Source organism: Amblyomma mixtum, chromosome 3 (assembly GCF_055824585.1).
Source record: "Amblyomma mixtum isolate Tamu chromosome 3, ASM5582458v1, whole genome shotgun sequence".
Taxonomy (NCBI): domain Eukaryota; kingdom Metazoa; phylum Arthropoda; class Arachnida; order Ixodida; family Ixodidae; genus Amblyomma; species Amblyomma mixtum.
In genome coordinates, this window is record NC_143014.1 from 51,066,675 (window position 1) to 51,093,234 (window position 26,560).

Consider the following 26,560-nt stretch of genomic DNA (forward strand, 5'->3'; position numbering starts at 1 on the left):
AGCTGGTATTGCGAGAGACGTTCTCTGGTATTGCGAGAGACGCCCCCTTACATGTTAACGGCAATAAATTACGTATTTCTGCCAGAGGACTACATTTTGTTTACTTTGACTGCACCCGATAGAAGGTTTAAACGCTTAAGGGATGTTTTTTTAATCTTAGTTAATTCCAAAGTGTTTATTCGCTTCTGACAGCCTTTGTCAAAAGTTTAGAGCCCAGGGGGTTTGCTTCAAAGCACTATTGTGGCGCTAGCACTCATGGAAGTCCTACGCATCGGAGGGAGGAGGACGAAAAATCTTCTTACCTTCAGGAGATTTGGGACGCTGAGCGCGCATTACGAGCAAAGCAGTGTGGCCCTGAAGCGAGCCCCCTGGGCTCTAAACTTCTGGCAAAGGCTGTATCTAAATATTTCTTGGCAAAACTTAGCTATGCCATGGGACTCGAGTTTATGCATTGCATCAAACAGCGTCGTGTACAGAAGCCACCGGGCTGCACAGTGAGCGAGTAAGTGAGAGAGAGTGAGAGTGAGTAAGAGTTATTGAGTGAGAGTGATTGAGTGTGTTAGAGAGTATAGTACAAGTTATTACGACATATTAATAAGAATAAATTGCACAAAAGTACAACAGATCTTAAATCAAAGTACACCATGCACAAACAAAGAGGAAGAAGCCCTCACCAGAACGAATAGCCCTCACCAGATGCTTTTATCACCCTGTTTTGTATAACCCTCATCCAAAGTTAATAAACTGAAACTGAACTATGAAAGACAGAGCTTCAACTTCCAAGTTCCTTACTTGCTAATTACCGCAGATAGCGAGGTTCGATTTCAACAACCCACGTTGAAGAAATTTATGAAAACTTATTTGCTAAGTGTTCCCCCTTTCATTGTCATAATACCCGCTGTCTGTTATCGTTTCTGGCAAGCCAAGATGTAAACACCTTAATATCCTGTATGTATATTTAGGTCTGACTGTATATTGTATGTAGATGCATAAGTTCATTGAAGATAGTATTTTTGCATTTCTTATATTCATCTGTAATATCACGCTGATTATTGGTTCGACCACAAATATAAGTTATGTATGTGAGCATTGTACCCAATATTTTTGTGACCAGTGTGCAATGAATGCCGAATTTTGCTATCTGGGGCAGAAGCCTCTGTCAGGCCATGTGCCTTCACCTCCTGCTCCGTTTTCTCTGCAGAGAAAGAAAAAAAATGAAATAAAGAGTGTGTGGGTGAGCTAGTGCGTCGATGAGTGGGTGGATGAGAGGCTGGTTGAGTTAATAGGTTGGAGAGTTAGTCAGTGAGCGAGTGGGTGGGTTAGTTAGTGCGTCGATGAGTGGGTGGATGAAAGCGTGGTTGAGTGAATAGGTGGGTGAGTGAATGAGTGGGTGGATGAGCGAGTGGGTGGGTGTGTTAGTGCATCGATGAGTTGATGGATGAGAGGTGATTTAAGTGAACGGGTGGGTGGGTGAGCGGGTGACTTAATGCGTCGATGAGTGGGCGGATGAGAGGTTTTTTGAGTCAATAGGTGGGTGAGTGAGTGAGTGAGTGAGAGAGAGTGTGTGTGAGAGTGTGAGTGTGTGTGAGAGTGTGTGTGAGAGTGTGTGTGAGAGTGTGTGTGAGTGTGTGTGTGAGAGTGTGTGTGAGTGTGAGAGTGAGTGTGAGAGAGAGTGAGTGATATCAAAAAACTGAGCTGAATACCTCTTCCAAGCGAAGTGGTCACAATACGAATGGGGAGCATGTATTCTAGAAACCAGCCACTGATTTGTTGGTCATTCACAAAATGAAACTCCATAAGTGAGCATAATGCCTGCCCGCCGGTGTGTCGCAGTGTCGGACTGTTGCTTTCCTTCATATTCGGCATCCGGCTTGTGAGAAGCTTCGGCCGAGGTCCGCGTCCGGCAACTGGCAGTGCGTTTGGATGGTTTTTGGCATTGCTTTTAGCTCAATCTGGTGCGAAGAATTTCACACAGAAGTAACTAAATATCCACCGTTTTTTCCTTAGTTCGCTGCATGTCGCGGTAATAACAACGTGTTGCCTTTCACCGAAGTGCAGATGGTGTAGAAATGTGTTCAAGACCGAGATTCGTGATCAGAAGCAATACTTCACACGCCCAGTTATTATTAAAACGCCTATCAACCGAAGCTCAGTTCTAACCTGAGCGAACGCGTGCGTTGCGCGCTATTTACATGCAGGCTTCGCGATATTCTAAAGCCAACAAAGAAAAAAAGAAGCTGTAGTCTAATGTATAAAATAAAGGCCTCGCATTCACGAAGCCCCTGGTTTGATCTAAGCTATGCCGAGTCGGGGAGTTGCTGATGTGTTCTTGTACATCACAGATGTTTCGCTTGAGCCAGACCGAGAACATGTCCGTGTAAAAAAAAAGGTGTGTGTTATACAACTAATAAGAGAGGAAAACTTATTGCCACCAGTGAGAAAGAGCCTCTCTTTGATGTAGATTAGAGTGATGCTGGACTGGTCACATGCCCCTGAAAAGATGCTTGAGATGACAACGTTACAATTGTAAGTATGATGACACACACACACACACACAAGGGTATTTTTGCATATTGAGGAGTCGTGTGTCTCGAAGAAGCGACGAAGACGCTTCCGTCACGCGCAGCGCGGAGGCAGCGCGCTCGTGATATCATCTATGTGTTTATGCCCCAAAGCTATTTTAAACATCACAACACACAGATATGGGTTTTATATAGGTTGCATTTCTGGGGACTGTTTGAAATATTTTCCTTGCAAACACGTCTCCTCTTCAAATGAGCCACATTCGTGATCAATGCGGAGGTGTGTTCTGGGCCAAGACAGCGCCGATGGTGCTGACGATGCGACCCAGTTCGGTCAGGCGAAGTGAAGAAAGGAACTCTGGGGTGACCAGCTGGCGAAGTTCCTCCGTAGACACAACAGCTGTGTCCGTCTGCACTGCGCTATCCGTTTTTGGAGGACAAGGTTGGTCCGCGCTGCATGTTTGTCCTGCTGCCTCCACGTCTGTCTGTGGCGGGGTGTCGCAGTGGTGACTGGGAGGAGGAACCACGGCTACCGACGCTGATGCACGAAGATCAGACGGTAACAAGCAGGCTACCCCAGTTTCATCCTCCGCCATCGTGGCTGTGTTGCGTCCTTCCTGCAAGATTAAAAAAAGTAGCCGCCCGTTTGCATGACACCACTGCCAGGAAACCCCAAGCCGCCAAAAGTAACATCACACTTTGTAACAGACCCTCGTTTCGAAAGAGTGGACAATGCTGAAGTGTTTCTGCCTCTTGAAAATGGAACGTGCAACGCCAATGTCATCACTGGGAAACCTGAATCCACACTCCTGCAATGCGTCGTTACATTTAAATCTCGTTTCGGACGCAGTACGTATCCACGTCCGTGAGAACCGTCTATGTATTTGTTTGACATGTTCGCAGGACATCCGAATACATTTTGCGCTTTTTGTTTAGAAAGTTAACATTCCTTGGACAATCTTTTAACATTCTGCAACTGGGAATAAGCCAACTTGGCAGAGCAAGCAAACAGGTGGTTAGGATTTCCAGAGCACTTTTTCATACTTCTCAGCCTGTAATTCGATCGTTCATGTTTTGAATTGATGGGCGCCCATCCGACTTACTCTGAAACTTAAAACATATATATAAGACTTAAAACTTAAAGCAACATATAAGACTATATCAAGAATGTCACTAAAATTAGCAGAATTAAGCAATATTTATATTGTGCCTTAGGAACAAAGCAGTTTCGAGCACAGACGCGCGGCCCCGTCGACAGCTACACCGAGAACGCCTTGAAAAGCAAAGGAGAAAGAAGTTACACGGGCGAAGAAGGTTGGTTTGAATGCACCATCGAAATCCTGGAGCACCCTCGAGCATCCTCGCTCACCTTTGCACTGACGATCCAAAGTTCTCCCGTACAACGCACCTGACACCAATCATCGCAGCCTCCGAGCGTTCCCAGACTGCCATTCCTGCGTTGTCCCCACAACTCATACAGCACATCACTTATCGCAGTGATAGCAACCGTACTTTGCCGCGAAAGCATAAACGCACCCTCCAGCAATTTCAGCTTTCCACTAAGCATCGTAGGCGCCGCGATTCAGTGCACGCTAATCTTGTTGTTTATTCCACTGACAAGGCGTTCCCTCTTCTCTCCCGGGCACAAAAGTAACCGGAGTTCACGCGGTGGATTAGTGAGATGCCCTCCTCGAGTTTCCTGGTGGGAACGTGCGATTCCTTAGAGCGTTTGTCGCGTTGGTGCGATGCGGCGCCAAGAGTAAGCACAATGGCCGTTTGTCTGACCATCGGCTGGCAGGCCGCATCGGAGATTGTGGAAGAGCCCGCCAAAGCATCGCGTATGACGAAGCGGAGGCGACGGCGTTCCGAAGGCTGGCTCCTTCTAACGAGCGACCCTGCCCGGCCTTGGTGGCGACGCAAACGATCCGCTGTCGCCACGCGGCGTCTGGCAATGCCATTTCCCCACCGGTCCCTGTCTGACCGGCCATTGTTCGCCCGTGCGGCGCCTGTGCTTCCGGTGGTCACTCTGGCCACCCGCTTTTCTGGGGAAGCACTACCTCAGTTTGATTGTCTTTCTTTCTCTCCTTTTTTCTTCCTTTCTTTCCTTTTTTCTTCCTTTCTTTCCTTTCCTTTCTTTCTTGGTCGGCACCGTCTTCAGCGCGGGGACACCCGAGCTGACCGAAGGGTATGGGACACGCGATGCCCGCTGGTCAAGTCATGTCCGCCACCTCGAAGAGCTAGGAGGGGAGGGAGCCAGACTAAAGTGTTCGCGCTTTTCTTCCTCCTCCGGACTGTTGGCGGGTGGGTTCTGAGTGAAGTATGTCACCTCTCTTTGTAACGGAAGAGGCGAACGTCTCCACTGACAACTGTGCCACCTGGATTGTCGCATATGGCTCCGTTTAAGCCAGCCTGCCCTTGAAAACACCTTTCCTGAGCACCGCTTGCCGTAGGAAGAGTAAAGGCCATTGGCGAAAGCAAATCTGTGTCCCATTTTTTATTACGGGCGGTACACTGAAGCTAGTTTGTCGAGTTTTCTGGAGGAACCAACTGAGAAGGAGTGAAAACTTTATAATCCAGCAACGTTATCTTATAGCTTTAGATAGTCAAGTTCTTTCTCATTGTAGTGTTCGATTTACTTACTGCTGCCTGCATGTAACGCTACAGTAGTATTTCCTGTGCTTGCTGTGGCTTAAAGGGCAAGTGCAGAGGTATTAGGATTCGATGAGCTCAAATTGGTCGAATGCGAAACTTGCAGGTAAAGCATGCGAAGCCCTTGGGCTAGCATGTGAAACGGTGTCGTAAGCACCGACCAAAACTGCTACGGCCTTCAGGTTTCTCCACACGCATAGTACCGGGTTGGGGGGCATATAAATTGACGTCATCTACGACTGCGGTATATTTCCAACGCCGAAACTCTTGCTTAGAAGAAAGAAAAACCAGTGCCACGGACGGCAAAGCCCGCAGAGCGTTGTTTGGCGGCAACCGACGACGGATGGCAGCGTATGAGTGAATGCAGCGGAAATTTGAAACTTCACCGTCTGTGACGTCACCAACGAGCTTCTCCGACGTTGTGAGGAGAAACCTGAGCTTTAATCGCTGATTACGTCACCAATTTAGTTGCTAGCGGAAGAAAACTTGGTATCATTTACCTACAGGCTTCACAGAGTTGAACCTCAACATCGCGAAATTCAAAAAAAAAAAATGTTTTAGCTGCCCTTCAAAAAATGCAAGAAAGGAAAAGCAAGTTAGGTCTTGTGCAGCGACTGTGAAATGCACCCTTCCTGACATAAAAGATCCAGTGTTGAAAATCAGAATTGAGGTTTAGTGCTTCAAAGACCGCGACATGGAGACAGTGTAGACAGGCGAGTAAATAAGATAAAATGAAGATATGAATTTTTGCCACTGTGCACTGAGCGCGGCGTCATCCGGTGAGTTCGAACTTACAGTGGCTCTGATATATTCTCTCTAGCTCATTCTTGCGTGTCTTCCAGTCGTTTTACAAACTTCATGGCCCTCAGGATTGTTTGCGTTCCGCCAGAGAAAATAATATACCGTTTCTGCTGCTTTACTTTTGGGGGGAGATAAAGAGAACAAGTTTAGAAAAGGAAGGAAGGAAGCTCCATGGAAGGTGCACAGTCAAAGCAGGTTGCGACGTGCAACGTGCCGTGTTGTATAAGTGCGCTGATTGTTTTTCACCTTCTTTGAACATGACTAAGAAGAATATGACTCGGACAACGGCAGGTTTACGTGCAAAATATACAGCCTCCCAACGAACTATCTGTGCAAAAATTAGCCTTGTGGGAGCTATTCCTTCTCGTATAGCTCGGGAAGAGCAACCTGGGTCTCACACAAGCCACACCAGCGGCTGTGGTCGAATTTGAAACACCACCTGCCAGTGTAGTGGCGCATCACTTAACCGCTGAGCCGGCAGCGGTATGAAAAGTCGGCTTGAACTAATAATGTGACATTTTTTGCGCAGTTGCGTAGTCGAAATCTCTCTCTTCCTTCCACGCAGTATAAGGGCAGCCAATAGTGGCATTTTCCCCCATTCACACAAGCCATCGTGTCAAAAGAGAAGTCACGCAAGATGAATGAAAAATGAAACTCGGTAAAGAGATTAACGACAGGATTTTAGGGTCCGTTTGAGGTTTCGACTGTTCCGCCCCCCTTTAGGAGCTGAATGGTATTTTCCAGAATGAACAGGCCAAAGACCTTTAATGCACTAGCACTAGATGCCTCGCTAGGGGAAAAGCCTTCCTGTCTGCGGTTGAAGCCTGAGGATGACAGGCTTGCCATAACCCAGTGGAAAACTGTAAAGGAGGAAAACTGGTTTCGCAACGGCTGCGGCCGAGTGTCGCGTCAGTTGCATCAATGTGGAAAGAAGGAAATCATGTCACACTGTGGTCAGATACAATTCAAGAAGGAAGCGGCAGATCTCCCTCATAGGAGGTCCTCTAGCCAATGACGCCTTGATCGATTTTCCCCTCTTCTCCTTGACCATGGAGTGGAGGATTAATGGGGATTAACCACGACTTAATGGGATTAAACACGGCGTCATGGACCTCGCTCCACGCCTTTGGCTGTAGGGCCTCCTTTGAGGGATGTGCCGCTTCGTTCTTGAGTTGTATCTGATTACTGCTCCAAGGATGAAACAGGTTACACGATGGCTGCAGCTCGGTGAAAAGGAGGAAACCTGCGTCACGCTAAGAGGAAATGAGAACATGCGCTTAATGCCAGTTCTAGTCGCGTGTTCAGATTGCTTCAGAGAGTCCAAAACTACATTATGAGCGGGATGTAGCTGGTGTAATGTGCCAACGAAGGTACGACTGTGCTAGCGCACATTCGTCGCATTTAGTTGAACTAGAGTCCTTCTATTGAAGGACTTTCCATTCCACAAGCTACCCAATCGCACGTGCGCACGTGTCAATGCACCGGAAAAGCACGTAAAAACTGTCCCCGTCTGCATGAAAGAGTACCGACACAAGTTTGTACCCTGCAAAGGCAACATTGTCTACTCTCTCCCTCTCTGTCCTGTGGCAACTACTATGCAACGTTTTTAGATCCCTCAAACGTTGACTACTATGTTGGTCAAACTAGTCGCTGTCTTAACGACAGGCTGAGGGAACACTGCAATGATGTAAAAAATACTGTTCACAACATCAGGATTCATTGCCGTGATTGTGCTTGTCATCCGCAGGTCGAGAAATGTAAAGTTGTAGCATATCGCAAAGATACGGTCACAAGAAATATCATTGAGGCTTCAGAGATTGCGAAGCTAGGTCCGGCATGCGTTAGCACTCCATCCATCGCCATATCAAAAAAAGAACACGAGTTTCTTGTATCAGCATAGATTTTATTGTCTTGTTTTCCCGTGTTTTATCAGATGTGGCTACTTTTACTTAAACAGAGGCGCTCTGAATAAAACTATCAGTTGTTAGTCAGCGCTGTGTCTCGTCCCTTCTTCCCTCGTGTTTGTGCTAGTGCGCTGCTTTTTCCTGGAACATTTCTCTTTGAATCGCTTCTGCCGTGGCCAGGGCTGACCTAGAAGCTGCGTGAGGGTGGAGTGCAGGACGCGACTAGAAAGCGCTGTGCACGACGAGAGACGCACGCCTGATTCATAGCTTTGTTCTGCATTATGGACTCCGGCTTTCAATTCTTCCTTCCTGGCACAGTTAAGAGCCCGCTTGGACGAAGCAGATTATACAGTATTTCCCAGTCTAGCCTTATTCGCAGTCTAGGCCCTCGGCTGGATTTGAGAAAAGGAAACACGCATAATTGGCTCGCTTTGCCGGTGGAAAACTTAACCGCGCCGTGGGAGAAAAACACGAACGCTGCCTAAAAGCTTGCTTTCAGATAGCGTTCGTGTTTTTCTCCCGCGGCGCGGTTAAGGTGTCCACCGGTAAAGTTATCCAGTTATTCGTCTTTCCTTTCCTAAAATCCAGCCGAGGGCCTAGACCACGAATAAGGCTAGACGGCCAAGTCTTATTCGTGGTCTAAACACTCTCTTGGGTTTCAGGAAAGGAAAAGCGCATAACTGGCTCACTTTTTAGGTGAACACTCGAATCACGCAATGAGAAGAAAAACTCCGCTGTCGAAGCGCCAGGCTTTCCTCCTTTCCACAGTGTAACGCCTGACGCTGCGTGGTGTGACACTGACTCCGCCGTAGTAGCTCCTATGTTTGGTTCTTTGACTAAGCTCTGTAAAAGAAGGCAGCTATCAAAACTTTTTTCTCAGGCCGCACCACTGGGGCAACTATATATGTATACATCCTTCTTTCCTCTTTCTCTATCAAAAGTATAGACAGCTGCTCTATTACAGGAAATGCGAGGGATTCCGTAAGCAAGCTATATTCGAGCAGTTATTAGGCCAGTGCTTACCATGTTCCAGAATGGCGGCGTCTTGATTTCCAAAGCTCACTAGCAAGCTCCAAGCTGCGCACACGAATGCGCTCCCGCAGCCGTCACACATTCTATCGGTGAGGCGTTTTGCGCCGCGGGTTTCCTTTTTTTTTGCTAAGTGACGAGCACTTGGCAAGCAACGGCGGTTTTCTTTTGGCGGTTTGTAATCGCGAACGAAGGCTTGGCGCCAACGGGTTATCTCGTGCCAGTTCTCCGTCTCCGCCGCTGTCAAATCATCATGACGTGGTCCCTATAGTGTAGCTCTGAGCGACCACCGGCACAGAGAAGTGCAGATTTTGATAGGGCAACGGAATCAGCGTTACCAAGCAAAGCGTCTGGTGACGTAGCTTATATGCACGATTTTGTGTGTTAAGATAGGAGGGCAAAACTAGCGGGTGACAAAGCACTGCGACCACAGCGCATGACAACAGAAATGAACGGAGGCTGGTCTAACTTGGAATGATTAAAAAAACTTCGCCGACATCTATAGCGACTGACGTAATGAGAGAATATTGAAACTGCCATTTCATGGAGGCTGTGAGACGGCTAGGAAAAGAAATTATTTGCGGCTGCGTTCAAGCGGGTGTTGATTGCTATGATTTTCTTAACTGAAACCAATGTAAAAATACCGAGTATCCCCCCTTCCCCTCATGTAAGCGCCCCCTTCCTTTTTCCACGAATCTCACATTTCTGTAAACTACCAAGAAAGTTATCTCCCTTTTCCTGCTGACATTCCTGCCGCCACGTGTGTTATTCGCGCCCACTCCGCCCGTTCGCCATTTTGTTGTTCGACGGCGTCCCGGACAGTTACGTTTTTCCTTGTGCAGTATGCATTCGTAAACCGCGCAAAAGAAGATAGAGGTCGTCCAGTGACGCAGACTGAATGGCAAAAACTTGCTGGATTGCAAGAGAATCCGTGAATGGGACATAAGTGCGAAGCCCTCCTGCAACGCAACTTCGGTACATCCAAGTTGCGACACAAATTAGAGAATGGGGCTTCTCTGCTCAGCGAAGAAGTTGACGACGTGTTTTTTAATTTTTTGGAGATCGATAGAAGTTTGGGTCGCACCGTCAGCAACAGGCTGCTCTCTGAAGAAGCTGTGAGGCTAGCGAATGACCTGCAGCTTGACAATTTTTTGACCTCCACATGTATTTCAGGCGGTGGAAGGCGCGGTTCGATGTTAACATGCGGCAAGCAACGAATGAAAGTCAGCGCTACAGGACTGCGCGGAGGAGACGCGATCATGTCGTTCTGCAATTGGATCCCTGCAAAGTTGCCACGACTTGACACTCTACAGCATAGCGAACATGAACCAGACCACGGTTCGAATGGACACTCCGGTGGACCGGACCAACAACGGCGTCGGGAAAAGCACTATCCGCATTGCCAACAGGGGTTGCGCCAGGCGCGGATTTACGTTTGCCTTAGCAGCCTGCCGAAAGGAAAAAATCCAGCCAGGGCCTTCATGGCCCTTCGTGTACCAGATGAGAGCAATTTTCTTTTTTCTTTTCGTAGACTACAGGCAAAAGTATGCTTGATCACGAACTCCTATGTTGAACAGCATTTTTTTTTTCTCACCTTGAGCGAACATTTGTGTGATGGCCTCGAAAAACGGCTGGACGACGTCAAAAAAGCTCGAGGGATACCTGGACAGAATATGGGTCCCAAATACTGATGTCGTCCGGCGGCTTCTGGTGTTAGATCAGGCACCCATACACAAAACACAAGCGGCAAAAGACGCAATCCAGGAAGGAATACGACTGACATTGGGTACATGCCATTCGATTGCACCAGCCTTCTTCAACCTACTGACGGGTACTGGAACAAGCAAGCGGTTGAAGGCCAGTCTTCGGAGGACCTGGGAGGCCTTTATGCGGAAGCACCGGCAGGAAACCTAAGGAAGCCATCCCGGCAGGACATGCTGGACCTTGTGGCTGAGGCGTGAGCTGCCCTCCCTGAAGAAACCATACCACGCTCGTCCAAGGGATGCGGTATTACGAACGCGCTCGACGAGTCTGAGGACGGCGAGATGCACGATTGGCTCGCCGATATCGGTGCTGTGGCATCGGAAGACGCGACTACCTGAGGGACGAACGCGTTGACCACATTTTAAGGCGAAAGCCTTTTATGGCTCATACTGTCGTCCGTTAACAAAGCAAGTCACACGCGTTTAACTCAGCAACTAAAAAAGTTAGAACAAAACCAATGGTTGCTTCAAATAGAGGAGGAAAAAATGAACCTAGAAGCCAAGTTTGATGACTAGATTTTTGGGTAAGAATCCGAGGAATCCTAGGCTTCGATGGTTTGGACAGTTAATAAAAAGATTAAGATCGCAAGTAAACAGTTTTCGAAAATCAGCTTTGCTAAAACAGTGCAGAGTGGATTGCATATATTTAGTAACAGCGATTTTCTTTAATCGCTACCTTGAATATTGGTGCGGAAAATTCTTGGAGGAGGCGCAGCCCCATTTGCAAAAGGAATGTTCCGGCCTATTTCGCCCGAAAAGAAGCAAATGCAGGTTTCTCTTGGAAAGCTTCTTCCTTGAGGTACAAAGTTTATGCTTTATGGGGGTTTAACGTCCCCAAGCGACTCAGACTATGAGGGACGCCGTAGTGAAGGGCTTCGGAAATTTCGACCACCTGGGGTTCTTTAACGTGCACTGACATCGCACAGCACAAGGGCCTCCAGGATTTCACGTATACATAGAAATTCGAACCCGCGTCTTTTGGTCAGCAGTCGAGCGCCATAACCACTGCGCCACCGCGGCGGCTGAGGTACAATGTAGTACACCCCCTCCCCCCTATCTCCCTCATTCTGCCCTTGTTCCCCGGCCCGTCCTGCGCTATATATGATCGCTTTCAGTGATATATGACATTCAGTGCACACCTTCGGGGTGGAGCAGCCTAGACAGATGTGGCTAAAGAAATGCAAGTACAGGCGCGCTTCCGGTCAACGTCAGTACGACTGACGTCACATGATTTTCCAGTGAATCAACGGTAGTTGCAGAACAAAAACTCGCTCCCGAAAGTTTCTCTCGAAACAGTTGAACGGCCTCCCTTCTGCGAACCATAAAATGCTCCCACGTTAGCCGCGTCGGCGAGAAGCGCTTTTACTGCGATTGCACAGCCTGGCTGACGCGCCTGGGGAAGCTCTTCGACGCCGCTTTCAAGGCCCAATTTGGAACTGCGCGTGTTCGATCAAACCCTTCGGACGCGTTGCGCTCAGTGCAACGGGCCGCTAGAAACGCGATGACCACATCGAGGGCATCCATTGCCACAGAGGGCCACCGCGCAGGATATGGCGTCACAAGAAAATCGCAGCCCCGAAAACGCACACCACAGCTGGGACTCTCCATGGATCTCATGTTTAAAAAACTGACACTCGGACTGCTCAAAATTTTGACGCCAAGCCACCTAAGGGTGGCTAAGCCACTGGACGCGCCACTGCTCCGCGTGGCGGAGATTAGTGTGCGTGATATATTGCTCATAACGGGTGCATATACGTGTGCTAGTTGCTGAACAAGGCTTACCGAAGAAAACCGAATCTTGGGCCCTGGTTTCGCAGGAGGCACGATTAAAGACCTCGCGGGTGAAAAAGCACCGCTGAAGATGACCTTTCAGAGCAGATACTGACCAGACTTCACCCGGCAGCAGTGCCTGCCTGTGAGAAACTCCGACTTCCGGGTGCCTTGGTCAAACCATTGCGAAGCTCCGGGCGCTTATCTTCGAAAGTATCGAAAATAAATACAGACACGATGCGGCGCGGCACGCCGGAGGTCGTAAAAGAGTTCAGTAAACCATGCACAAGCACTCTGTTTTTATTCAGCGTTGTCTAGCTTCATAACACCTCGGCGAAAAGGCGCAGAAGCAAGAGCCACAGCGTCAGCAAGAGTTTCGGCATGAGCCATCTGCTATTATACGGTCTGCTTCTGTCGACTCGCAACACCTGCGGCACCCGGCCTCCACTGCTTGCAAACAGCGGTAGTAATGAAACACCCCGTGAGGTCCAAATTCTTCAAGACTTGGAGCAATGCCTCGAAATCACGACGGCGATCCACTTTGCTGTTGTCGGCCGTGCATGGCAGTTGCCTGCTGTTCGCAAGGCAGAATGTTTAAATATTAATGCAAGATCTTTTGCACGGCCCGGAAAGCACCGCTGAGGTAGTGTTCGCCCAGGAAAATAGTTCTTACGGCTCGACAACCACCGAGCTTCAAACGCAGATAATAAGGAATTCGCTGGCTCAAGCAAACCAATACAGCCATGCCACGAAAAAAACGCCTGTGTGCCTAAAGGGGAAGTTCATACGACCGGAGGCGGTGAAGATACCTGCTCCTTATTTTAACCGCCGCGTGAAGAGCCTTATCATGAAGCCTAAATTAAGCCGCAAGACGCTGTCTACGTTCTGTGTATTTGCATAAAAGAAGCGCCTGAGCTACAAGACGGAAACGTCCTGTATGAAATAAAAGTTTGCATAAATACTTTTGATTTTCTCAATCACTGTCATTGTTGGGCGTGGAAGAGCGGGAGGTTGACAGACACCCGGAAGGTGGCCATTCCATTCTGCGGTTCATGTCAGCACTTAAATCAAGCGGACTCGCGAGCTCACATATTTGTGCGGGCCGGGATACGCATCAAGAACAAACGCGCGCCGTAAGGTTCACCAAGACTCGAATTATGAAAGGAGGCTCCTCATCAGAAGTCACTGCAGTGAGTCATTGCACTTTCCCCTCAAGTAATGGCCCTTCCATGTTTTCTCACTGCTGGCAGCACTTGATGCGCCTCAGCAAAGTTTGACTGCATCCTCATCCTTCTTAATCCTAACTGGTATAGCCGGTTTCACGAGTCTGGGTTGGCGAATAAAAGCTTTTTATAAAGCACATCTTTACATCACCCACTGAGTGAGTTGCGCATTGCACTTTAATTTCTACGTTTAGGCATACATGCAGGCGTCCACACTCTGCAGCGTTCTAGCGATGTGGAAGTTTCTAACGGCAGCCAAAAGCGCTGACGCGCTGCGCGTGCTGCGTCATGCATGATATCTGCAACAGGCATGGCGCGCCACCGCTTCAGCCCGGCGCTCAGAGTGCGTCTGGCAGCGTACGAGGCGCGCATCAAAAGGCGACTCGATGCGAGTCGGTAACGCCCGTTGGTAACGCCCTCATAGGCAAGCTATTTTGGAACCAGAGGTCAATGTCGTGATGTCGCTCAAGCACTGCAGGCAAGTGTGTGGGCGTCTGTACGTTTGCTAACAGTGGCCGCATTTGTTTTTCCAGTCCCGGACTACTTGCTGGCAGGTCTCGGCTTCCGCTCGGACAGGAAAAGCGTCATGGTCACATGACCTACTTGCCATAGGCTGCTTTCGAACACGGCGCCAGAGTCGGGCTCCCCCTCGGTTACCGTACAAGGACGCTGTCATCTGCTAGCAGACGATGCAAGCCACGGCCACTACGACGCCGTAGCAACGCCGTGCGCTCGATCATGATACTGAGTCGATTTAAAGACTGTACTGTCAGCTTAGCGTAGGTGCATTACAGAACTCAGCTTCGGAGGTATGCTCGCCGCTACTGCTTGCGGCGAAGTTCGCACAAAGTAGCCCAACTCGTTGCGGAAAGGCGGATAGACGAAAGCCTCCGCAAAAATGTTGACAACAAGCTCTATAGCTGCTCCAGTATACGAGTGGTTCACCTGCGATGCTTTCAGGTAAGCGTACAGACAGCATGTGGCAAAACAAGCGAACAAGAACCTCTTGACGACACGAGCAAACAATACGCGCTCGCAGCTCCGAACGCGCGTCCGTGTGCGGTGGATTTCAAGAAAATAAACGAAGATGCAAGAACAAAAAGTCTTGCGATGGCTCAGAGAGGAGCTACGGAGCTCATGTGAAGGTTTAACGCATGATATCGACCTCCAGGGACACGAAAAGCGCTCAAAATGCACACGGAGTCTAACTTAATATGGCTGCCAGCGCGGCGCGCAGCTATCGTCTGCTGCCTTCTCAGCAGCCCCAAGCAGCCCGCGGACTGCCATAGGCTAAAAACGAACGCGTTGCTATGGCGATGCAAGCAGGTGGGCGGAGCTTTCGGGCTGCCCGAGAAAAACAAATACCGGACTCGAGTCCGCAAGTAGTCCCGGACAGTCCGGGACTGAAAAACAAATGCGCCCAGTGCTGAAGGAATTCATGTTAAATTGAGATTAGTTTAGGAAAGGCGAGGTTGAATCTAGCAGCAACGCACATTGCTGTCTGACAACAGTGCGCTCGGCTGCATGAGTGCAGCTGAGCCGCGGTGACCAAAACAACGCGTCTTCCTTTGAAATAAGTCGTGAGAAATGCGTGAGACGCTCCTGCCAGCTTCCTTTCCGTTAAAGATGACAGCGCGTTGAAAGTGTGCACCCATGTCAAGCGCGTAACGAGCTTACAAATTTGGCAGAGGGAAAGCAGATCACCTGGAAGTCGGCATTCGGAATACGTCTGCGTAGTCAAAGCAGAATTGGTGAATGAAGGTCATTTTAAATATGGCTCCGTGTTTTGCTGTTTGGTCATATGTGATAAAAAAAAAAGTTTGTTTCCTTGTTTGGCGGCATCACGCCAATAACGAATGCGCAAAAGCTCCCGCGCATGTGCGAGCGCACGACATGCACCATTTGGATTAGATTTTCGCGACCGGAACGGGAATCAGTGACTGACGAAGAGTTGCTCCTCGATTTGCTTGTTTGCCACGACCAGAGGAGGGATTAGACACAGCCAAGTGGAAGGAAAATAGCGAGTAAAGTGGTCATTCATGGCTGGGCCGAGCATAGAAGCGTGAATATACATATCTCGGCGGTCGCCTTAGGGAAATGGAACTTCTCGAAAGTGCTCCGTAAGGGCCCCTAACTCGGAATCTATTCAGAAATGGCTCAACGCGGCGTACTGTAGCGAAGGGTTCGTTACTGCGGTAACGAGTACTTCGTTGAAGTTGTTGTTGAAAGTGAGCCTTGAATACTTAACGAGACACATCTGTGATTAAATGCACGTGACGCTGTTATTTGTTGTTGTGACTGCCCACAGTGTAGCACCCCCTCGAGGGGTATGCCATCGCAGGAGAGGAGGGCAAGCAGCACATGTGGAAGCGTCAAGCACTCGTAACAGCAGGTTCTCCCGCCTATTAAGGGAATAGCTCGGGGCACCTGGGCTTTCGCAACAACTGGCGGCTTTACATCATCACTCAAGCTGCGCGCGTGAAACTTGGCTGGAGGAAAGTTTTTTCCCGTTGCCAGCGCCGCGCGAGGAGGCAAACAAGCGTGCTTCCGATGAGGAGGCGGACTGCCAGAGTGCGGGCGTTTAGCGAGCGCCTCACGGCAGCGCGCCATTTACAGGGACCGCAGCAGACGAGCCGGACGTTTTATCGACCCTTCTTCCCCCTCACCACAAATGAGAAATGACGCGCGCTGGTCCGAGCGTTGACGCCCGTGGGAAAAGGCCCTGATGGCTGCTGGCCTCGGCCTGCGGAGACAGTCCTCCTCGAGACGAGCCGGAGGTCGATACAAAGGAATTCATTATGCGACGCGCGTGCACTTGCTCTCTTATTGCGGGTCTCTCCAACGACTCAGTACATCAGCAGAGCCCAGAAGCTCGCCTGCTTCCCAATCTATTATGCTTTGTTTGCCGCAAGATGTCCGTGCGGTACTCATTGACCACAAATGCGTGAATGCGACTGCTCAAGAGAATTGCGGTCGGGTGCCCGTTGAAGTAAACCTTCTCCAAATAATCAAGCCTCTAATAGTCGGTCGTCAGGCAAGTAGAAGGGGCTGCTGTTTTCATAACATTGAAGATTGGTTCGACACATCGCCTATGGAGAGTGAAAGAGATCAGTTATAAGAACCAAGGCTTTAAACTTGACATTCTGAGCAGGTCTTGGAGGCTTTTGCTGCGAGTACTTTGAGACAAAATAGAAGAAAACAAAAATTTCTCCCATTTTCCTTCGCCTTTTGTGTGTTCCTCGAGTAAGCGTACCGCTAGATTTTCACAGATCGTCTGAAGCAGAATGAATGATCGCCATCACAGTGGGGGGGAGACGAAGGCCCCCGCTCTATTTCCCTTGGCAGTGATCTTGTTGGGCATGTATCCTTCCGCCTCTCTGTCGATACAGCAAAGTATCTTGGGTCCCCTCAGGAAAAAAATTCCTGGTTACATGCCTGCTCCACTGAGTCACCTTCCGTCAGTGTAAGGTGGTGCCGCGACATTCTCCATAAAACTGTCACCTACCCTGTCATACCCCTTGATTAATTTAGCCTAAAGCGCTCAGACCAGATGATTTAAGTGACGCACACGAGATTGAAGGGGCATCAGGCTTCGTTTTGTTTTTGTTCACGACATGCAAAACCACGCAAGGGCAGCGATAGATGACGCATCTGACGGGAACTAACTAGAGTTAGTTAGCATATACAGTAACTCTAGAACCTGAATAGAGAACAATGGAGCTTTTTGTGGCAGCTGTCAGATTGGTAACGTGGCACGCAATAATTTTCTGAACTGATGTTTACCGGTGCAACATAAAACGAGCGTAGAGAAGAGCGGAGGAACTGGGCGTCAGGATGCTCTGCTTGGTCATCGCACAGCCTTAAGTGCCGGGAAGGCAGGATCTCAGTTGCGCAAGAGGATATATCTGATGTGGAAGTAAAGCGACACGTACAACACGCTACATTATCGTTCTACCGTCTGCAATAAATTAGCTGCCAGGTATTGGCAATGCCATGAGTATGGGCAGTTGCGAACGCCGCAATGTACCCGTCGGCGCACTGGCGGCGACCACCGCGGTGCGTTTGTGCGCTCACTGGACAACGTCACCATGCGTTACCCGTTTCTGAAGCCATCTGCACAGTGAGTCTGGGCCACGGGGGAAGCCTAATTTCCGGGCCAAAGGCCACCGAACGCCATTTCCCTCCACATCGGCGGGGCACCATCCTCGCGTGGGTTAACCCGAGAGGGCGCGTTTCGCGAACGAGACGAGACACTTCGCGTGAGTGAAATAAATTAGAAAAACGAATCCCGCACAGAGGAAACAAGGGGGTGAATTTCCTCGGCGCGGAGCTGAAGCGCGGAGGAAGTGATGACGACACGGGCAGCATGTCGGCCGGAAGGGGCGCCCAGTCGGCCCGTTTACATGAAGTCGTCGTGGTCAGTGAGTGAGCTGTTCAAGATCGGGCACATGCGCGGCGGCGGGGGGCCGGCCGCGGCGGGCTTCGACTTGGCTCCCGGCCATGTTTCGGTCTGCCTGTTTTCACCGCGGGCGAGCACGAGACCGAACGGCGGCAAAACCAAGATCCAGTACGCCACCGGACACTGCCGGCCCTTCTCCGGGTGCCCACTTTCCGAGCGCGCCCTTATAGGTAGAACGCCCGCCGCCGCCGCCAGCTCTGCGCAAGTGTTGAGAGAAAATGCGACGCGACGAGTTTCTTTCTCTTTCTGCCTTCCGTAATGCTATAAGCCAGATAGCAGCATTTCTCAATGCCACTTTTTATGGCTCCGCCACGCGCCGTAGAAGGCGGCCGATCTTAAACAAGCAGATACCGCCGAACCGTATGGCCTGTCTGAGGCGATGTAATCAAGCATGCTGGAGAATTTTATGCCTGCCGCTTGAATCCCTCGCGGCAGAAGAAGACAAAAAAAAAAGCAAAACGTATTAGAATATTTCACTCGTTCCTCGCGCCGCCCGGATTACCCGCTGCGCGACGCAGTCCCGAGATAAGGCGGCTTTTTCAGACACCTAGCCGCATCAGCAATGTAAACGAGAGATGCTGGTCCCTATATATTGGAGGCAACTGCGCGCTAACGGCGTACAAGCGCCACGAACGGAGTGGCAAGCCGTCGCACTGTCGCGAGAGCACTGCAGCGCGGCATGCATGGCGTCCTGCGCTAACTGCGCAATAATAATAAAAAAAAAAGCCTTCTACCCTGCTATCCGTCGAGAAAGATAGAAAAGCGGTCGGAAGAATCCGCTTCCTACACCCCCCACGCTGCACTTGCATTCAAGACGCCATAGGATACGCGAGCTGAAGGCTATCTCATCTCCCCTGGATTTCTTTAACCGTATACAGTTTGTACATGCCTGCCGGGCTTCACTGTCTCTCCTATACAGGGTGTTTCACGTAACATAAACCAAGGATTTAAGAAATGTGGCACATCGGAGCTGGGTGAAACAAAAGACATACTGTTCCCCGTCGTGTAGTGCTCATCGGAGTATTTTTTTAAATTCCACCTAATTAGTTAGCTTAGATTAATTATGAAGAAATTTATATTCATTTTAGGGTCGCGTGCGTTTCGTTAAGTTGTGCAGGTGGATACGAAACAACCGCTCCAGTTTTTTGTATCAACGTATCTTATCAACGTATCTTCTGCGTTGTCCTTTTTTCCACCATTTACAGAAAGCCCGCGAAATATAAAAAAAGAAATCGCGTGGTTCAGCTCTTGCGCTGCCGCATTATAGCGCTGCCAAGCGCGTCCTGAGTAAACAAAGCGTGCGTGTTGACCGTCCCGAAGTCAGTGGCCAACGCCGCTCTCAGCATAATCTTGAAAGAGTGTGAACACATTCTTCCTGAACATGGAAGGCGACGTGATCTGCGATAAGTAATAAGCAGGCCATCGACAGCCAATTCAGACGGAGCTTCTATTGAGCTATCGGATAAACATAACTAAAAAGGAAGAGAAAGCAGTGAAGTCGCGTATATTCAGGGTTTTCTCCATTTCTTTTTAATCATTTTGAAGCCCGTCGAACTGAGTGGCGACCACTCACTTGGGCGCGGTCAGCGCGCACGTTTCGTTCATTCAAAATACGGCTGGGAGGGCTGGAATATGGTAGCGCATGAGCGCAGTCACGTGGACTTTTCATATTTCGCGTGCTTTCTTTAAATCCCGGGAAAAAGGACCACGTAGGAGGTGCATTGCTACAAAAAACTGGATCAGTTCTTTATTAATCCCCTCTACAACTTAAGGAAACGCACGTGACCCTGAAGTGGATAATGGAAGACTTGCGTAATTAACCTCATCTAATGAACTATTTAATCGAAATTTACAAATACTGTGAGGAGCGCCAGACGATGGGAAACAATATGTCGCTGGTTTCACCCAACTCGAGTGAACCACTTTTCTAAAATCCTTGGTTCATGTTACGTGAAACACTCTGTATATACACTTCAAAGGCTGAACTGTATTTATCGGCTTTTTGGCTCACCGAAAACAATGTTCATAATCGCTCCTCTTACACCTCAGCCCTACCGCTGTAGTCAGCATCTGCACGTTCGTAGTTTATTCTTATGTTACTTTCTAACGCTTTCCGCCCACTCAAGTAACACCTACGGCTTCTTTTACCTAGACGGGATTATCAGTGGCTTTCGTATCCACAGCACTCGAGGTCCAGACCTGCAGTTGCGTGCTCCCCGCTTCCTGGACAAAGCCTCGACATCACTTGCCTCCTACCCGCCGCGGTGGCTCAGTGGTTACGGCGCTCGGCTGCTGACCCGAAAGACGCGGGTTCGATCCCGGCCGCGGCGGCAATTTCGATGAAGGCGAAATTCTAGAGGCCCGTGTGCTGTGCGATGTCAGTGCACGTTAAGGAACCCCAGGTGGTCGAAATTTCCGGAGCCCCTCACTACGGCGTCCCTCATAGCCTGAGTAGCTTCGGGACGTTAAACCCCAAGAAACCAAACCAAACCAATTACTTGCCTCCTGCTGCAAATTCATTACGTGCAGCACTGCACAGCATCCGCCTAAACAAGCGTTCTGGAAAAACTGTCGAGGGAAGTCACTGCCTTCAGGAAGAAACAGAAAAAAAAAAACGAAAGAAAGCGGACAGTGGCTTTTGCAGAAAATATCCGTGATGGCTCACTTCAGTAGGACATAAAAGTGGGCATGTTAGTCGCGGATAGCGCTGGTTTTAGCAGTGATTAATCGCTATACTCATAGCTGTGACGGAGCTTAAATCGTCAAGCTCCACGGAGGCGCCTATTAACCCCTTACCGCATGAATTTTTATTTTTACGCAAAAAAATTTTACTGGCCTGGATTTGTGACAAACACTTATGCTATGCTTCATTTAAAAAAAAAAAACCCGCAGTTGCAATTTATACCAGTATTTTCTTCGCGTATCACATATGATACACCATGCAGTTACGGGTATATTTTGTGGATATACACAAAAACATAGGATATGAAGAAAAAAAAAAGAAAGATTGACATATATGTAGAGAGTAAGTGAAACAACAAAATTTATTGCAGAAAAATGAAAATCTGTTCAGCTTTAACAGTGAAACTCCTGCGGTGAGGTGACGTCACTGACTTTGCCCCTCTCATGCCGATGATTCTGCTAATGGAACAAAGCAAAGCAGTTTCGCTCCCTGTTGAAGCAGAGAGCAGCATTGCACTTCTTGCATGAAACATTTGTGAGCCGTTTGCAAGAGGGCAGCCGGCAGCGCTCTCGCTTGTGAAGCCAATTAGGCATGTGGTCCGTTTTGTCTAGGCGGATGTCAGCAGTAGGCAGCGGCACGAGCACAGCCCTTTTCTTTGGGTGGATGAGCGTCTCAATTTCCGACCTTGGACTCCCTGCGCGCTTTCTCTCGTGTGGCTTCCCTGCCTTGCAGAGTCCTTCTGCGACGGCAGACTTGAATTCAAGAAGGGGAGTTTTGGCGCTTTCTTGTCTTCGCCACAGCAGCCAGGCATTCACCACGGTCAGGTCCATCAAGTGAAAGAAGATCCGATGGTACCACTTCTTTGACCGTATTTTGATCCAATAGTAGCCCAAAGAAGAATGAGAAAGGAGGGTCGTAATGAAGAAAAGGAAATTTTATTTGTAACTGTCTCACATATCTCGGTGGACACCAGTCGAAAATTGTATTTGAGGAAAGGAAATTGCGCAGTAACTATCTTGCACATGGAGGAAGGAAAACTAAGGAGAGGCCCTTCGTATTCCCAATGCATTGGCCAGAATGTGGCGGAAGTGACGTCAAAATTTAGGCTTAAAAAGTCAGGCCACTAGCAACGTTGTCGTTGTTGCTAAGAAAACTCGGACCACTAGCAACGGCGTACGGCGCCGTTAGCGTCGTTGTTGCTAGGGGCCCGAGTGTTTCTCGGTGGCGGTAGACAAGCTTTCGGCACGGCGTGTTCGGCCTTGCGTGTTAAAGTCTATATGTCTGGCGTCGTGACGTTACGCACGCATCTAAGATTGCTTTTAAATGCAGCAAATAACCGCTCATTTGATATTTTGTTCGTCAAGCTTGATATCGTTACGCGGAGCGATCGCGATGCATTGAAATGAATCTCGCGAAAAGGTGGCACTCCGGAACCGCGCTTCGACACGCGAAGAAGCGTTGTTTTGATCAGCGAACTTTCGCACCTCATTAAACAGCACAGAAACATGAAGCCGCTCTCGGCGATGCTGAGCTGCGTTTCGAAGGCCACACGGCGGGTGTACGGTAGCCCGAGGAGGATGGTCAGCTGAGCTATAAGCGGCGCGCAATGTCGTCTTTCTGTCTCAAAAACGGCCTTCTCAAAAACACTCTGACGACGCAGCGAACGCAACTACGCACACATTCAGAAGTTTCTCTCGAGCGACGCGTCGCTACCCGAGCCGAGCGCGATCCCCGCCCCGTAGCTCGGTGGAGAAGGGAGATAGTGAGGAGAGCCGAACCAACTTCCGGTTGCAAGGCGGCTTCACAAAAAGTGACGTCAGGGCCTCTCCTTAGTTCTTTCCTTCCTCCATGATCTTGCATATTTCGGTGGACAAAAAATTCGCGCGCGGCGACGTCATGACCATTTCGACCAATCTGAAACGCGAACAAGTTTGCTAACACGCCTTGGTCACGACAGTATGAGCCATTAAAGGCTTTCGCCTTAAAAATCTCTTCCTCGTCGTCGTCTGACAACTCACTATCGAGTCCGGCCCATTACATCACCTGCAATGGGCCGGACTCCACGTTTCGTTCCACAGTAAAAAGTGCCGACATCCATGGCCTGGAATATATAAAAAAAAGAATTCCTCACCGTCAGGCAAACGCAAATAAAGCAAATCACAGTACAAATTTATTATTTCTCTCAAAAAAATGCCAACGTGTTTTCACACACAAAAATTACCCCTAACTGCATAGTGTATCACATGTGATACGGGCCTAAATTTGGCCCTCACGGCATAAAGAAAAGGTTTTGCACACTCAAAATGTGCCCAGATGAAGTGAAGGAGCAATTCTTTACATTAATAATCTTTTTGAAACGGGAGTGTGTGTCAGAATTACAGAAAAATAGGATTCACTTACCATCTTGGTGCGCACAGCTTGCGATGACACAGTCCTCGTGTTTGCAAACGGAAATGAGGTTCAAAACAACTTTGAGAGGTGGAGCCACCGCCGGTGTAGTTGCTAGACATGATGTAATTCCCTCTAAACGCAGAATAAATTTTTTAGTTTCGTTTCTGCGGTATGCGAAGAAGTAGTTTGGGGTGTATCTTATAGTTATATGATACACCATGCGGTAAGGGGTTAAAAGTAGATGTCCGCGCGGCTCTTCTGAACCCGATGTGTTCTCTTTCTTCCCGTAGTGGAAAGGAGTGAACTTAATTAGAAACATAAATCTATATGGGGTGGAATCGACGAGGGCATAGAGTTTTAACACGCCTTACTGCCTCACGCCTGAAAAAAATACGCGCAGAAGACGGTTTGGTAATAAAAGCTTCCCTCGCGGAACATGCAGTGTTACCTACGCATCTAGACACGAGGCAAAAATGTTTTTGTTCCCAAAAGATTATTTTGAATTTTAGAGCGCAGCTCTTTGGCGTCCGTTCCTGGGTTTCGCGTCGTTGTCGGCGTTGTCGTCAGCGTCGGCCTCGTAACCAGCTCCGCCCCCCTTTCATCCGCAGCTGGGGTTGACTCACTATCGGCGTCAGCGGCATCAGTCAGTCGCTGCTATCTCTTCCCTCCTCCCTTTATCGTGTTGTCCGCTTGCTGCGCGCGCTTCTGCCCCCATCGTTTGCCGCTGGGTGTACACGCCGCCCCCCTCCCCCCTCTTCCTGCGAGTCTCCGGTTGTCAAAGCGCCGGCTCGAACTTAATTCCTTTCTTCGCTCCTCCTCCAATGCAACCCCTGTGCGGTGGCAATCAGAGAGCCAGATCGGTGGCGGCGGATCTGTATATGTGCACCGCCCGAGCCGAAATTGCCGCTGCCGTTCGCCCTGTGCGGTGGCAATCAGAGAGCCAGATCGGTGGCGGCGGATCTGTATGTGTGCACCGCCCGAGCCGAAATTGCCGCTGCCGTTCGCCACTGCGAAATTATCTGCCAGTTCTTTCTGAGCCATGAGCGAGACGACCGATGGAAGTCCTCCGTCTGCTAAAAAAAAAAATTCTGTGATAGCGCATACATGTGTTGCTCGATTTCTTTGCCTCAATCTATCGAAAAGGTGAAACGGCTTATTTGCTGCGCTCAAATTTCGCATTAGGAAGTAACGTAATCGTCGGTAATTTTTTTTGTATTTTTTATTCCTGAGCTTATAAAGAATATATATATGAGGCCCTACAGCCAATGGCGTCGAACGATTTTCCCGACGCTGTAGTTAATCCGATTAAGTTGTGATTGACCCCCTTTCATCTGCCACCCCCTGCGATGTCACGCCAGGAGGTGCAAAGGGATTAACCTCGACGTCATCAGAATCATTCGACGCCTGTGGCTGGAGGGCCCCCTCTGAGGAGCACCTGCCGCTTCGTTCTTGAGTTGTACCCAACTGTAGTAATGTGGGCCATTTAGACCTGGGAAAATGAGCCGCGAATACCACTCTTAAAGCGCGCGCGCGAAATTTAGCGTGGGACGCGGGCGCTCGCTGGAAAGATCTTCGAGCTTTGTAATGCACATAATTTATTTTCGCAAAAGAGCGGCTAGACACCTGTTGCAAACATGAAATTTTATAGATAGTGATGCCTCGCTGGCTAGACAAACGAGTCTCGAGCTGGAGTTGGCGCAAACGCCTGCACGTAACCAAGCAAACATTTTTTCCCACCACCACTTTTTCCGCCGTTGTCCTTGTGGAAGCCTTCCGATGGCCTTGTCTCTTCGAATCTGTATTTTTTCACCCTGAAAATGCTACCAATGAAAAGGTAATGCTCTCAATGCATTCGGCTGACGGAAAACGGCATGCAATAACGCAATGCCGCAGCCTTACCGGCCGGCGATGCCGCTTAATTGTCGGTTCCTTTAGCACTTCCCACCGTGGATGATCGACCTTAGCTGCCTTCGAACGGAAGGCAGTCCTCTTGAACCAAAGTGAGACATGCACAAGTACGCCGCACAGTGCCTACGAGGAAGGACAAGTTCCGAGCGGATAACGGTTCATTAAGGGGATAGCCTCGCAAACGATGACAGCTTCTGTCTTGTGCCCTACAAGGGAAGCATGGAGGGGACGCCCGCTTGCGCTCGGAGAAACCGACTCTGGTGGGAACCTTTGCTTCACAAAGTACGTTCTCGTGCAGTGCAGGAGGAGTGGAAATGTACTGGGCCTGTTCTGACCTTTTCTGGGTATGACCTTGGCCCGAAGGACATAAATAAAGCGCTAGAAAAACTGGACATCGCTCGCGGCTCGGGCACGAACAGTGTCCAGTTTAACCCCACTCGAATCATGAAGAAAGCCATGAAGTCATGCCTGTCCCGGGGCTTAAGCACAGGCATCTGAATCGTCAAAATGATGTTGCTGTTCAACAGCGCCATGTGCACGACGAAGGTCCAGCGCTCGTTACTCGGCGCTGCTTTCGATTTGTTGCCTCCCCCACACCCCATAAATAAACGAGGGCCTTTCGAAAACTTTGAATCAAGTTTTCTCCTTTCTTTTTCTTCTATAAAGTTATGGTCTTAGGAAAAATACCGTTTCCATATGAAGCCTCAAATATGTCTTCAGTGGACCTGCACTGGTGCGAAATTTTATGAGGCATCTGGCTATGAGCTTCATTGTCGAGTATTTGTTACTTCGGGGCAATAGCGCAAACAGGACAAGGGACCAAGAACGAGTACACACACACAGCGCTACGTGTGTAGCGCTGTGGGTCTCTACTCGTTCTTGGTCCCTTGTTCTGTTAGCGCTATGGCCCCGAAGTATGAACCAACAAGCGCGAATTTCAACGTTGTTAAAGCCTATTTGTTACTCTTCACAGCAAAAATACTTAACCCTTTGAGGGTCGAATTATTTTAAAGAAAACTTTCCCAGGTGGTCAAATTACTTTATTGCGGATCTTGAATCTACAAAATATATATAATCGAGAATAAATAGTAAAAAAAAAGTTAGGAACAGTACTTTGGTGACAGCATCACTCACAACTGGAAAATGTTCAATAGAATAGAATAGCAACGGTGATAAGCAAGCTAAGAACAGCACCAATAAAGATAGAAATCAACTTTCGCCGCCTCTGCAAAACAGTGCCCACAAAGAGAAAACACGTTTCGCGCGACTCCGTCGCGATCACGCGGCGAAACCAAAACTACGAAAGGGGTGTTGCCGCAGTCTGTGCCGCCGCGCTAAAGCTAGACATAAGTTCTGCTTATCTCCGTAAGAAGGCAGCACAAAATTCAAACACTTCTTGTAAGTCCTGAGAGGTGGCAGCACCCCCCAGTGAGCACGCATTGTTCTTTTGGCGCAAAA

The 26,560-nt window shown here is 49.1% G+C and overlaps 1 long non-coding RNA gene and 1 pseudogene across 1 annotated transcript; one reads left to right on the forward strand and one right to left on the reverse strand.

Annotated features, from left to right (window-relative positions):
• Nucleotides 1–2,692: 2,692 nt before the first annotated feature.
• Nucleotides 2,693–23,252, reverse strand: LOC149350171 (uncharacterized). The gene is made up of 2 exons (XR_016290257.1): nt 23,204–23,252; nt 2,693–3,139 (listed from the first exon to the last, which is right to left on the reverse strand). It is a non-coding gene; the product is annotated as an uncharacterized LOC149350171 (long non-coding RNA).
• Nucleotides 9,749–11,007, forward strand: LOC149350172 (uncharacterized; annotated as a pseudogene).
• Nucleotides 23,253–26,560: the final 3,308 nt, after the last annotated feature.